Source organism: Schistocerca piceifrons, chromosome 8, assembly GCF_021461385.2.
Source record: "Schistocerca piceifrons isolate TAMUIC-IGC-003096 chromosome 8, iqSchPice1.1, whole genome shotgun sequence".
Classification (NCBI taxonomy): domain Eukaryota; kingdom Metazoa; phylum Arthropoda; class Insecta; order Orthoptera; family Acrididae; genus Schistocerca; species Schistocerca piceifrons.
In genome coordinates, this window is record NC_060145.1 from 207,668,468 (window position 1) to 207,681,401 (window position 12,934).

Sequence of the window (12,934 nt, forward strand, 5' to 3'; positions counted from 1 at the left end):
GTATGGCGCAGGATAGGAAATGTATGTTTACTACATCGATATGGTACTTGGTGATATATTGCTGGGTTAGAGATCTGTTTCGTGCTCTAATATTCAAGTTCCTGTCCTCAGTGGGGGAGCAATGTAATTGAGTAAGAGCCCTTCCGTATTTTACGATATGTAGGGCACGTTGCAAGGTTTAATTGTCGATGCAGTATGGTGATCTGTACAAAATACAATCATAATGCTCTATTCATTCACAAGACATCCATTGTGCCAGGATGTAGGAGCGTCTACAAACTGATTTGAACAAAGATGGAGACCAGATATATATGGAAAGATCTGAGAAAGCATGTGTTCAAAGACAAATTGAATCAGACCATCCATCTCTGGCAGGGATGCCATCACTCATCTGCCACTGTGGCATTAGGACATCTCCTGGCCTGTAGTTAGAGGATACCGAAAATTCTGGCCATTTTTTTCTCTTCTGTAAGACAGTGCTTGGAATTCTGTTTGCGTAATTGTTCTGATTTCCCCTGTCTATGCTTAGAGAGTGCTCTCTTTCCAAACAACTAGAATGATTTTATGATTAACGGTGCTTTCGCAAGCGTGGACGTGCTAAAAGCTGTGAGAACGTTTGCGTATGTTGAAAGCAGGAAGGGGAATATGTGATGGACGGGCTGCCACGTTATTGTGCGCTATTTTCGTAAACAGGTTCTGTTAGGGCAAGAATTTCCGTGCATACAAGCCGAGACATCACGAAAACTCCTACAAAAGCACACGTTAAGTATTTCTGGGACACTTTGCAATTTGCAAGAGTTCGCTATAGATATTCAGATTCGTTCCACAACCACAGCTGTCAAGAGGAGACATTACCTGTACATTGATCGGTGTCAGACTGTAGCAACAATCGTAATATTTGATTTTAGTTACACTGGTAAATATGTTCCTGGCTTTCAGTATTCTTGTGAGTCTTGTGTGTATTTGATGATCTGTAGACAACTTTTGCGGTGTTTAACTGTCAGTGCAATTTAGCGATTTGTGCAAAATAATTTTACCACTGAAAGTCTCATCTGCAGAAAGCAATGGCGAAAGGCTCACTAGGAACAATGCACCCAGTGCTATTGTGGGAAGCATTGGAACATCTCTCTCGGTGCTGGGCCATACCACAGCTATGCATCATCGCGTATGGGACCACCGTGAGCGCGCTGTGGAGTTCCATGACATCAGTATAACACTAGAAGAATTCTAACTGTATACACGAAGATAGACCCAACTTTCACTTGCACCGCTGGCTTGACTCCGGTGGTGGCTGCGGTGGGGGCAGCGTCAGCGTCGGGCGTCGAGTGATGGGATGTGTTTTTTATTATCAATCTTTTGTTTAAACTATGTTCCATCGATTTCATCGACCAATAGCATGCTGCAAATTAAGAAAAACTACTCCATAAATGTGAAGAATACCGATTAATTAATTTGCATAACTTGTTTGTATCAATGTTGTGTTAACAGCACTGTAGTTAATAACAGGGTAAGGAAATGGGGGTGACATGTAAAACCAGTTATTGGAACAATAGGTTAAGTGCCGACAAAGGCCGAAACATTAGGTTAAGACACGCAAGGTACAGCGCCAAACATTAGGTTATGCAGCATGTTTGCCCCATGTAACTGCTTCTTGCAAGACGTACATGTTGCCAAACCAGCAGAGAATGATGAGCAGGAAAAATCCAACCCCCCAAAAACTGAATTTTTTATAAATAAACTATATACCCTTGAATTTCCTGTTATGAGATCCTTCCTCTCTACCAATTTCCATATATTCCATACAATGCCTTGAATCTCCAAAATTGTTTAAATAAACAATATTCCACACAATGTCTAAATTGTTTAAACAATATTCTGTACACTACAATCGAATACCCTCCAAATGATCGATCAACTGAGTCTTTTTCCCGCCAGTTCCTAGGAAGAGGTGGTGGTCGGATGACTTAGGTTAGTGGAGTTGCCCTTTTCTCCCGCCATTTTTTTAGGTTAGTAGAGGTTGCATTGTCCTGATGGAATTTGAACTTCCCACTAGGGGGGTGTGGCTCTTTCTCACCAGAGAGGTTAATTAATTGATCAGTTAAATTAAGTAGTCAATGTGACCTATCCTCCCGCCATTTTCTTAATTTAGTAGAGGTTGCATTGTCCTGATGGAATTTGGACTTCCTGCCAGTGGGTGTGGCAAGAGGGTTGTGGCACTTTCCCACCAGAGAGGTTAATTAATTGATCAATTTAATGAATTAGTCAATGTGACCTATCTTCTCACCATTTTCTTAGGTTAGTAGAGGTTGCATTCTCCTGATGGAATTTGAATACCACACCAGGGGGGGTGTGGGAGGGGGGCGTGGCACTTTCCCACCAGAGAGGTTAATTAATTGATCAATTTAATTAAGTAGCGAATCGAATTGATAAGAGTGAGAGGGGGGCCTATTCCAGTAACTCAGTACTGAAAGTGTACCTGTAGCAGCCATGGGGGAGGGGGTTGGGGAAGGGGGAGGAGGTAGGGGTAACAGTAGGTTAAGTGCCTGTCAATAAAAAGGAAATGTGGGTGACATGGAAAAGCACTTAACAGAACAATAGGTTAAGTATCTGTGAAACAAAGGGGAACAATAGGTTTGCCCCTGAGTGCATAACTGCCCATGATGCAGGCAACCCGCACTAAGAAAATGGACTTGTATGAAGGTAGCTCCTCTACTAACGATTTCCAGGATGGATAATACGTGATGGATGGGGCGCCACATTATTACCATCAGGAGGAATGCATTCAGCGCTATTCTGGGCTATTTTTGTAAACAGGTTCTGTTAGGACAAGAATTTCCATGCTGACAAGCTGAGAAATCACGAAAGCTCCTACAAAAGCGACCATTAATTATTTCTGCAACACTTTACAATTTCGGAAAGGTCAATCTGGCTCTTATTTACATGTATGTCAGTATAACATTGAGAATCTTATAATGCACCTGCGATGGTGAGTCACTACATGAACAATTCGGGGACCTGTGACGTCAGTATAACATCGACAACCTTTTAGCTGCGTCTGTGAGGGTGAGTCGTTCATCAATTAGGTCTTTGCTGGACTGCAGGTAGAAAGGCATCGCGTCAGCAACAGTTCAAAATGGCTCTGAGCACCATGGGACTGCCAGCAACAGTAAACACTTGCATGTCCAGCACGTAACTTGGTTCTTATTTACAAAGATATGTGACATCAGTATGACACTCGAAGAACTCTAACTGTATACTAAAAAGTAGGCACGACTTGCACCTGCTGGTTGTAGGTGACAGCAGCCTGAGAGCAATGGCTTGAAACCCTGCGTTCATCTGTCTGGCGGTGGCTCTTGGTGGTGTCGGCATGTACGCGCATTGGTGCCTCTGATACGTTGCAGTTTACGAAAGTTCGAAAACGTTTTCTATGTGCAATGTGCGTTTGTGCTCTACATTGTTTTTGGCTGTTTAAGCACTGTGGGCGTGTTGGTAGAATGTTATATATGCGTTATTTTGACAATTTCACGTGTAGTGGACGTGTCTGTTGCATTATTTTGTGAACAGGTCCATAGGCTGTGCTATACATTATTTGCACAGTTTAGAATTAATGAGCATGTCTGCAGAGCGTTTTATATTCATTATTTTGACAATTTATGAGTTGTTTTCGTCTCTGCAGATCAATGTTCTACATTATTTCGGTGACTTATGGTTAGTTTTCAGGTCTCTATGCTGTGTATTGTGACCCCAAGCATGTTAGAGCAAGTGTTTTATATCAGTGTAATAAATATACTATGTGAAATCCATTCCTAAATAAATTGTTCCAAAATAAATTAAGTACACTCCTCCCTATCCAGCACCCCAGAACAGACTGAGTCCTTTTCCCACCATTTTCCCCACAGACCCCCAGCTTGGATTCCATCACAGAAGGGATGACAGCATCCTCTGGTGGTGGTACTGTGCACTAGGTCAGTTGGACTCCAGACCTCAAGGTGAACACGCTGGATGGAGCTACTGTCTAAATTCTTTAAATAAACACTGCCTGCAAAATAAGGGCTTACATCCATCCTATCCAGCAGCTTTTCCTGCCAATTCCTAGGAAGAGGTGGTGGTTGGATGATTTAGGCTAGTTGAGATAGCCCAAGTGATCTATTGTTCCCGACATTTTCTCAGATTAGTGGAGGTAGTCCAACTGACCTTTTCCCGAAAAAATTTGAACTTCCTGCCATTTTCTGGGGGAGTGGTGGGGGGAGGGGATCAGGTTAGAGGAGGTAGCCCAATTGACCTATTATTCCGCCAAAATTTGAAATTCCCGCCATGACGTCATTGCGATGTTGCCATGTCTATTGCCGCCATCTTGAATACATTTGGCATCTATAGTGTGGGGCCACAATGCCCTTGCCCCCCTACTCGTGGCAGCTATGTGAACCAAACGCATTATTGCTAGGTGAACAATGTTTTCAGCAGAAGCCTGTTTAATAGTAGTCGTCTTTATTTACTTGGACAAAGCAGCTATGTAGAAAGGATGCTGTTCCAGGCTGGAGAGGCTTCCTGTTGTAGGCAGTAGATAGGAACACAAGGTGTATGAGAACACAAGTATCTCCTTCGGTTAAATTTCAAGTGGCCTCTCTTTCTTGCTTATTTTGTTGATAAGTTTTTGCACACACTGTGTGACACTTTTTGATGGGGGCCTATCTCGCCACCCCACCCACATAACTCTGCGTACCTTATAGATGCGATTTTATCCCAAATAGGATGGGAACTTTACCGACTAGTTGTTGTTTATTATTTTCGTACTGACCGACTAGTATCATGTAACAACCTCGATTCCTCTTTTTTCCTTGTTCTTTTCTATTTTTTCAATATTTCTTCATCTTCTCCTCATGTTGTCTTTTCCTTTCTTCTGCCCATGTTGTTCCCGATTTCTTATTTCTTCTGCAATGAAAGCCCTCTAAATTTAATATTTTATTCTTCTATATACATCTACATACATACTCCACAAGCCAGCTCAGTGTGCTTGGCAGAGGGTACGCTCTACCACTATTATACTTTGTTCATCATAAGAATAAATCTGATGTAAACAAACACAAACGCGATAACTGGTCAGAGGCCATACCACACGTGCACATGCATTGTTATGCTCTTGGAAGTAGGTCCTACTTGTGCACTAGATATCTTATTGCTAAATTACGTTAAATGAAACTTATGATATTCTAACGTATTGACAGGCATCAACTTTTTCTAATCACGCTTTAGCTGTGTAATTTTTACTTCAAAACTCTTGTACAGTCACTGTTGTGCCCTGATTGTTGCGCTGTTAATACGCACTATGAAAATGGCTGAGGTTGCTTCCTACTCCGTAGTGAAACAGGAGTGTGGAACACGGTTAAAAAGTGCTCAGAAATAGGTTGTTCTTAAGTGGTTTTTCATAAATTTACAGAAAAAAATATGTTTTGAACTTTTCCCAGTGACTGTATTTGATACAGTTGAGAAGCAAATGAGTACTGTTTATATAGTGGAGTCAGTAGCGTAGTAGACTGCAGGTCATTGAACGTTGGTTCGTCTCGCCTTGCTCGTATATTTTTTTCGTTCAATCTGAAATATCGACAACCTGCAGCTGTAAAATTCATTATTATGTTTTATGAGTAATGATCATCTTCTTGTGTCTAATTATATACTGCATGCGAAATTCCTGTTTTCATTTTAGGTAGAAATTCTTGATTATTGATATTTTATGAAAGATTGTTAATAAACGTTACTCAAATTTAGAAAACATTACAATTTAATTTTTAGGAAAAAATGAAAAACCAAATACTCTTCTTTTGGCCTATGACCATTGTTTTATACCACGTACGTAGTCTCACACGAACCAGAGTGATAAGTGTCGTAGAAACATGGAAAACAATCATTTTCACAGCATCAAGCACACCATAAAAATACTGCATTTTACGTTTGCCACCGTACCATTACAATATTAAACAAACGGAACTTATTTAGATCCAAGTTAAGGGATTTGTCGCGGGAAGTAACAAGACTGTTAAGCTGCCAGACGTACTGGAATTACCGCACGCTGCTTTTTCACATGACACTGCTGAACGCTGGCGGAATATAGCACGGCACGTCATAAAAGAAGGGGAGAAAATGTGGCGCCTGGATGGTTTCGTGGATTCTGTTGTTGATCGACTCGTTATCAACGTAGCAGATGACAGTTCCAGATCTGAAATGTATTTCTTGGGTTCGCATAAGGAAGGAACTAAGAAATTACCAGACGACTGGTTGTAATTAATACCTTCAGTGGCTTCAATATTCAATAATACGATAAAATCCCTTAAGTATGCTTTTACATCACACAGCTCGCTCAGAATATTTACCCTTTGTTTAAGTTAGGAATTTTCATCACTCTTGTTTGTAATTAGAATACTGAGTGAGGTGAGAACGAGAGTATTTTATGCTTTCCGTCTGGTCACCTAAGATGCGTGTGGTAGTGCTGGAGGTTTACCGAATGTTATTTCACTTTCTTTAAAAATTAAATGACATTCGAGTCTATATTGTTTCTCGGCTCGTCTCTTTTTACGTCTTATCTGCAACTGCTCACATCATTGTACGTTAGTTGGACCAGCTGGCTGGCCAGTGCTGTCCAAGTTAAATGCGCCGGTAAAGCTGTTGTCCCGCATTATCGCTCAATCTGTGTTCGTGAAACACAGCATACAACGTATTCTTATGATCATACTTGACTGTACTCGAGACAGCTTGGCTTCCGGTCCACGTGAAAAGAAATCCAATTAGATTCTAGCAAACACGGAAGAATATATGGTGTAATGTTTACATCAGGTTTATTCTTTCCTGTTCCACTCGTAGATAGTGCGAGGGAAAAACGACAATCTATATGCCTCCGTATGAGCCCTAATTTCTTATATCCTATCTTCGTGTTCCCTACGCGAAATGTTTGTTGGTGGCAGTAGGATCGTTCTGCAATCAGGTTGAAGCGCCGGTTCTCTAAACTTTTTAGATGTGTTATTCGAAATTAATGTCTTCTTCCCTCCAGGGATTCCCACTTCCGTAACACTTGCATGCTGATCGATCCTGCCGGTAACAAATCTAGCAGCTCGCCTCTGAACTGCTTCGATGTCTTCTTACAATCCGACATGGTGAGGATCCCACACACTCGAGGAATACTCAAGAACAGGTTGCACTAGCTCCCTATATTCGGTCTTCTTTACAGATGAACCACACTTTCCTAAAATTCTTCCAGTAAACCGAAGTCGATCATTCACCTTTGCTACTGCAGTCCTCACATGCTCGTTCCATTTCTTATCGCTTCGCAATGTTTCACCCAGATATTTAAACGTGACTATGTCCAGCAGGACACTATTAATACTGTATCCGAACATTACGGGTTTGTTTTTGCTACTCATCATCATTAACTAACATGTTTCTACATTCTGAGCCAGTTGTCATTCGTCACACAAAGTAATCACTGATCGTCGACACCTTCCTATACAAAAAGCGTTCAAAAAGTTTTGCACAGTCGTCTCTAATTATTTTTCGCAGGAACAGAATGAAATTTTTTGTGAACTTACTTGGAACATTTAGCTATACATTGAGGCTACTCAATGTAGCCTCCATCAGCTGTGACACATCTGGCCCAACGTTCTTTCCATTATGTAAATGCACTTTGGTGAAATTCTGGGGATTGACTTTTACACCATCGCTTGACACAGGAAATAAGGTCTTTCTCACTATCAAATGTTTTACCGCACAGGTGGACCTTCAGACGACCAAAGAGGTAAAAATCAGACGAAGCCAAGTCTGGATTGTAGGGAGGATGAGGAACAACTTTCGAACCCATTTTCCTGATTTTCTCCTGCGTCATATTGACTGTATGGGGTTTGACATTGTCATGGTGTAGTCTGATGAGCTGACTACTTCACGGTCCATTATGGCTCGCCCGTAAATAAAAGAAAATACTTTTATATATCAATTTATAGGTAAATGTTCCAAGTGTGGTCTGTGGGTCTTGATGGCACGTCGTAGATTGTCCAATGACAAACAGTAACGGTCCCAGTTAACTGTGGAGCCAGGTTCCAAAAAGTCAATGAAAATGACACCACACTGATCCCAGAAGAAGGAGGCCATCACCTTTCGGCCTGCTGTTCGTGAAAGTCTTGGTTTCTACTTCCGAGAGGAACCCAGATGACACCACTCCATGGATTGGGTTTTGCTCTCAGGTTCGGACAAAAACAACCATGTTACATCCTGGGTAATGACGCCGTCAAAACACTGTTTCCACTCTTCAGTAAAGGTCTTCATGAGACCCTCGCACACATTCTTCCTCGTCATTTTCATTTCTCTTATCAGTAATCTAGGCACCCAAAGTGCACAGATTTTTCTGTACCCTAATGGCTATACCAGTGATACCACACTACCCAATGACAAACGAGTCATTTCAGCAAGCTGCCATGTCGTCACACATCTGTCATTTTGGATGATTTGATCAATGGTCTCCTTATTCACATCACTCACTGTCGTCGATGGTCCATCGCATCGTAGATTGTCCAGTAGAGAGAAACCACCTTCTTTATAACTCTGCAACCACCGCTAGATACTGCTGCGATCCACTGTGTCCTCCTCATAAACAGGAAGCAACTTCCTGTGAATCGATGTGGCGGAGTCATCGCCAGTCTTGAAGAGGCGCTCTATCACCGCCCGCTGTCGCAAACTGACATCTACTTCACGGTCCATTATGGCTCACCCGTAAATAAAAGAAAATACTTTTATATATCAATTTATAGGTAAAAGTTCCAAATGTGTTCACAAAAAATTTCATTCTCCTCCTGCAAAAAATAAAAAAATTATAGACGACTATGCAAAACTTTTTGAACGCCCTTTGTACATCACAGCATCATCAGCGAATAACCGCAGATTGCTGCCCTCCCTGTCCCCCTGATCATTTATGTCTATAGAAATTTGCGATGTTCCGATACTTGCATGGGGCACACCTGATGTTCAGTAGCGTAGCGTGAGGGGAGACTTTGAGACTTAGTCTCCCCTGTATTCGTGCTTAAAAAAGATAACAAAAATACAAATAACTTTTTACTAAGAACTCTAAATGTGCGAAGGCATCAGTTTTGTAGCCCGCGCCGTACCCTGAGTATTCGTGTATTTGCCTGCTTGAGACTCGACTGCTCTCAGTCTCTGTCTCCCTTCCCTTAGCTGGCTGTGTTAGTGGCCTTCTCGGCTCCCCTCCACATCCCCTCTTCCACGAAGGCCGGAGCGCTGCAGTCTCTGCCCGCTGCCGCTTCTATGCTGGCTTTAAACAAGGAAGTGAGCAGTCGCGCGGTTTGTGTTCATAGTCATTTTTGTATGACTTTAGTGCATATTTTCGTTGTGTCGCCAACATGAGTGAGCCAGCAACTGAACACCTTACAGAATTTTTATTAAAAACGCCTTTTTCTACATTAACGTACGTAAAAAGTGCGAATTGGAGGACAAACGACCTACTCCTATACTCAGTGTAGTTTTAAGTGAAGCCAAACAAAAACGCACTTTTCAGACTGCCTGGTACGAAAAGTATACTTGGCTGACTGCGAATGCAGTTAATAATAGATTATATTGTTATATATGCCTTTGGTTTGGTGGTGAAAATGAATGGTGCAATGAGGGCATTTGTACAATAAAGAACTTTGACAGGAAAGCACAAAAGCAACAGATATCAAAACGTCAGTTTCAGAACATTCATTTCAGTTATTGGGCAACAGTGCAATTGAGCACGCCCTTTCTGAAGAAGCTCGTCTGACAGCAATAAAATACAACGAACAAGTTGCATCCAACAGGCGAGTATTGTCTCGTTTTATTCAGGCAATTGTATTTCTTTGTAAACAAAAACGGCCTGCAGCAACAAAGGTAACTATCTGGAATTGTTGGATTTACTAGCTCTAGGAGAGCAGTTAATTCGAGACCATCTGTCATCATCTTCAACCATTAAAGGAACTTCTCCAGATATACAGAATGGTGTAACAGAAATGATAACTCTGGCAGTTAATGAGAAAATAAAATCTGAAATTCAGAACCGCAATTTCATTTCGATTCAGGCTGATGAAACATTAGACGTGTCATGCAAGAGTGAAATGACTATAATATTCAGGTACTGTATTACAGACAAAATTAAGGAAAGATTCGTTGGATTTTACGATGTTTCTGGAGATAAAACTGCTGAAGGTTTGTCAAACATTATTCATGCAGTATTGAAAGAATGGAATGTGGAAAGAAAAGTAGTTAGTCAAACATATGGTGGCACTTCAGTAATGTCGGGCAGAGAAAGAGGACTACAACAATTGGGAAATAGTTCTGTCCCTATGCGCTGTTTATTTATTGTTACGCACACCAACTGAATTTGGTACTGTTACATGCCTCCAAAATCATACGACAAGTACGCATGTTTGTAAGTGATCTTACTGTATTTCATTCGTTTTTCAGCAAGTCATCAAAACGAACTGTGTTGTTAACTGAGAAAGGATTTAAACTGCCACATGGAAGCAACACTCGCTGGAACTTTCGTTCCAGAGCAGTTTCAACAATACCTAGTCTTTTCTCAGTGTTTTTAATTATATAATTCGACTTTCAGTGGGACCCAGAATCTTAGCGCTGTAGTGTGGAAATGAAACGACAAATGGATGATCCTACGTTTGTCTACTTGCTTTGCTTCTACCGAGGATGCTTTGTTTATGTTGATCATCTCTTTAATGTTCTTCAGTCAAAATCTGTCAGTATAGCTGCTTGCCACGACGAAATAACAACTGTTTTGAGAAACTTACGACAATTAAGAACGGAAACATTCGTCGATGAATGCATTAAATGCAGCTTGTGTTTGAATGGCAACTTATCGTTCTGTGACAGTCAAAAGACATCTCTCAGGGCACTGACTTACGAGATACTGGATTTGCAAATTGTTAAGATGGAAAGAAAATTTCAAGACTTTCCCCAAATTCAGTTTGTTGAACTTTTGAACGAAAAGTGTTTCCTGAACTATCAAAAAGAATACCCAAAGTTGAAACTGCTTCAGTTATTAGAACAGTATCCTTTTTTCAAACAAGAAAACTTGAAAATGAACTGTGTAACATATACGCTGATGACAAAAAACACTTATCTCCAAGAATCTCTTAAAGTACATTGTCAACAATGATTTAGACTCTGTTTACGAAGAAACAACGAAGTTCCTGCGTTTGGCTTTGACCCTGCCCGCAACTACAGCAGGCAGTGAACAAAGCGTGAGTACTCTTAAACAAGTGAAGAATTATTTAAGGAATTCAATGTCCAACACCCGGCTGTCGTGTTTGAGCACGTTAGCAATAGAAAAGACATTACTTGGAGAGCTATCCAGTGATCAGATCTTTGTAGACCGAGTTATAGACATATTCGTGGAAAGAAAAGACAGGCGCATTGCACTTGTGTACAAGAAAATATAAGTACTTCTTCTCTTGCTGTTGGAGGCCTACAAATTTGCCATCGTTTCTTGAACAAGTTAATTATTATTATTATTATTATTGGCGGTGGTAGGGCTAATGGTGGTGCTAGTAGTCGCAGTAGTAGTAGTTATTGTTTTATTTGATGCATTTTGTTTCATTTGTTTAAATTATTGTTTATTGTACTATTTTGTCTCCCTATAATAACTGTAGAGTCTCCCCAAACTTTACAACCACGCTACGTCACTGCTGATGTTATCCCTACCTCCGACTGACACTCGATTTCGAGGACCACGTGCTGGATTCTATTACTTAAGAAGTCTTCGAGCCAGTCACATATCTGGGATCCCATTCCGTGTGTTCGTACCTTCGTTAAGAGTCTGCAGTGGGGTACCGTGTCGAATGATTTCGGAAATCTAGAAATATGGAATCTGTCTGTTGCCCTTTATCCATAGTGCTCAGTATATCATATGAGAAAGGAGCAAGATGGGTTTCGCACGAACGATACGTTCTAAAACCGTGCTGATTCATAGACATGATCTTTCCGGTCTCTAGGAAGTTTATTCGAAGAACAGTGGTCTGTAATCAGTATATCATATGAGAAAGGAGCAAGATGGGTTTTGCACGAACGATACGTTCTAAAACCGTGCTGATTCATAGACATGATCTTTCCGGTCTCTAGGAAGTTTATTCGAAGAACAGTGGTCTGTAATTTTGCGGGTCCGTTCTTTTACCCTTCTTATACACTGGTGTCACCTGCGCTTTTTCCCTATCGCTTGACACTTTGCACAGGTGGAGAGATTCGCGATAAATGCAGACTAAGTAAGGGAATAATGAACTTGGCAAAAAAACGAATTGGAAATTGGAATTCCATCCGGACCTGGCGACTTACTTATTTTCAACTCTTTCAGTTGTTTCTCTACGCCAGGGATGCTTATTACTATGTCATCCATACTTCCGTATGTGCGATAGTCAAATGACGGTACGGTAGTACGATTCCCCTGCGTGAACGATGTTTTCAACGTGGAATTTAAACCTTCGGTCTTCCTTTTGCTATCTGCTACTGCCGAACCAGACTGATCAACGAGTGACTGGATGGAATTCTTAGACCCAGATTTTTTTCGGGTTCTCCGACAGGTCTTTAGCCATGGTATGACAATGGTAGTTGTTGTATGCTCCGCGCATAGAAAAAAGAATCTTCTTAAAAGATTTCTGTCTGGTATTTCCACTTCTTCGATATTGTCTCTTTCTAGATCTTTCCTTATTTCTGTAATCCGCTGCTACTGTCGATTCCTTCTTCCAGAAACAAGGAATATTTTTTTCATGAGCTTGCTCTCATTCATTCAGTAGAGGTGTCCAAAAAAGATTGGTCTGCTTTTAACCATTACTTTTGAATTTTCTCTGTATTTTTGTAGTCCTCCCCGTTACTTCTCATTTTCCAGTCATCTGTAGTTTGTATTGCTTCCGTTATTTTT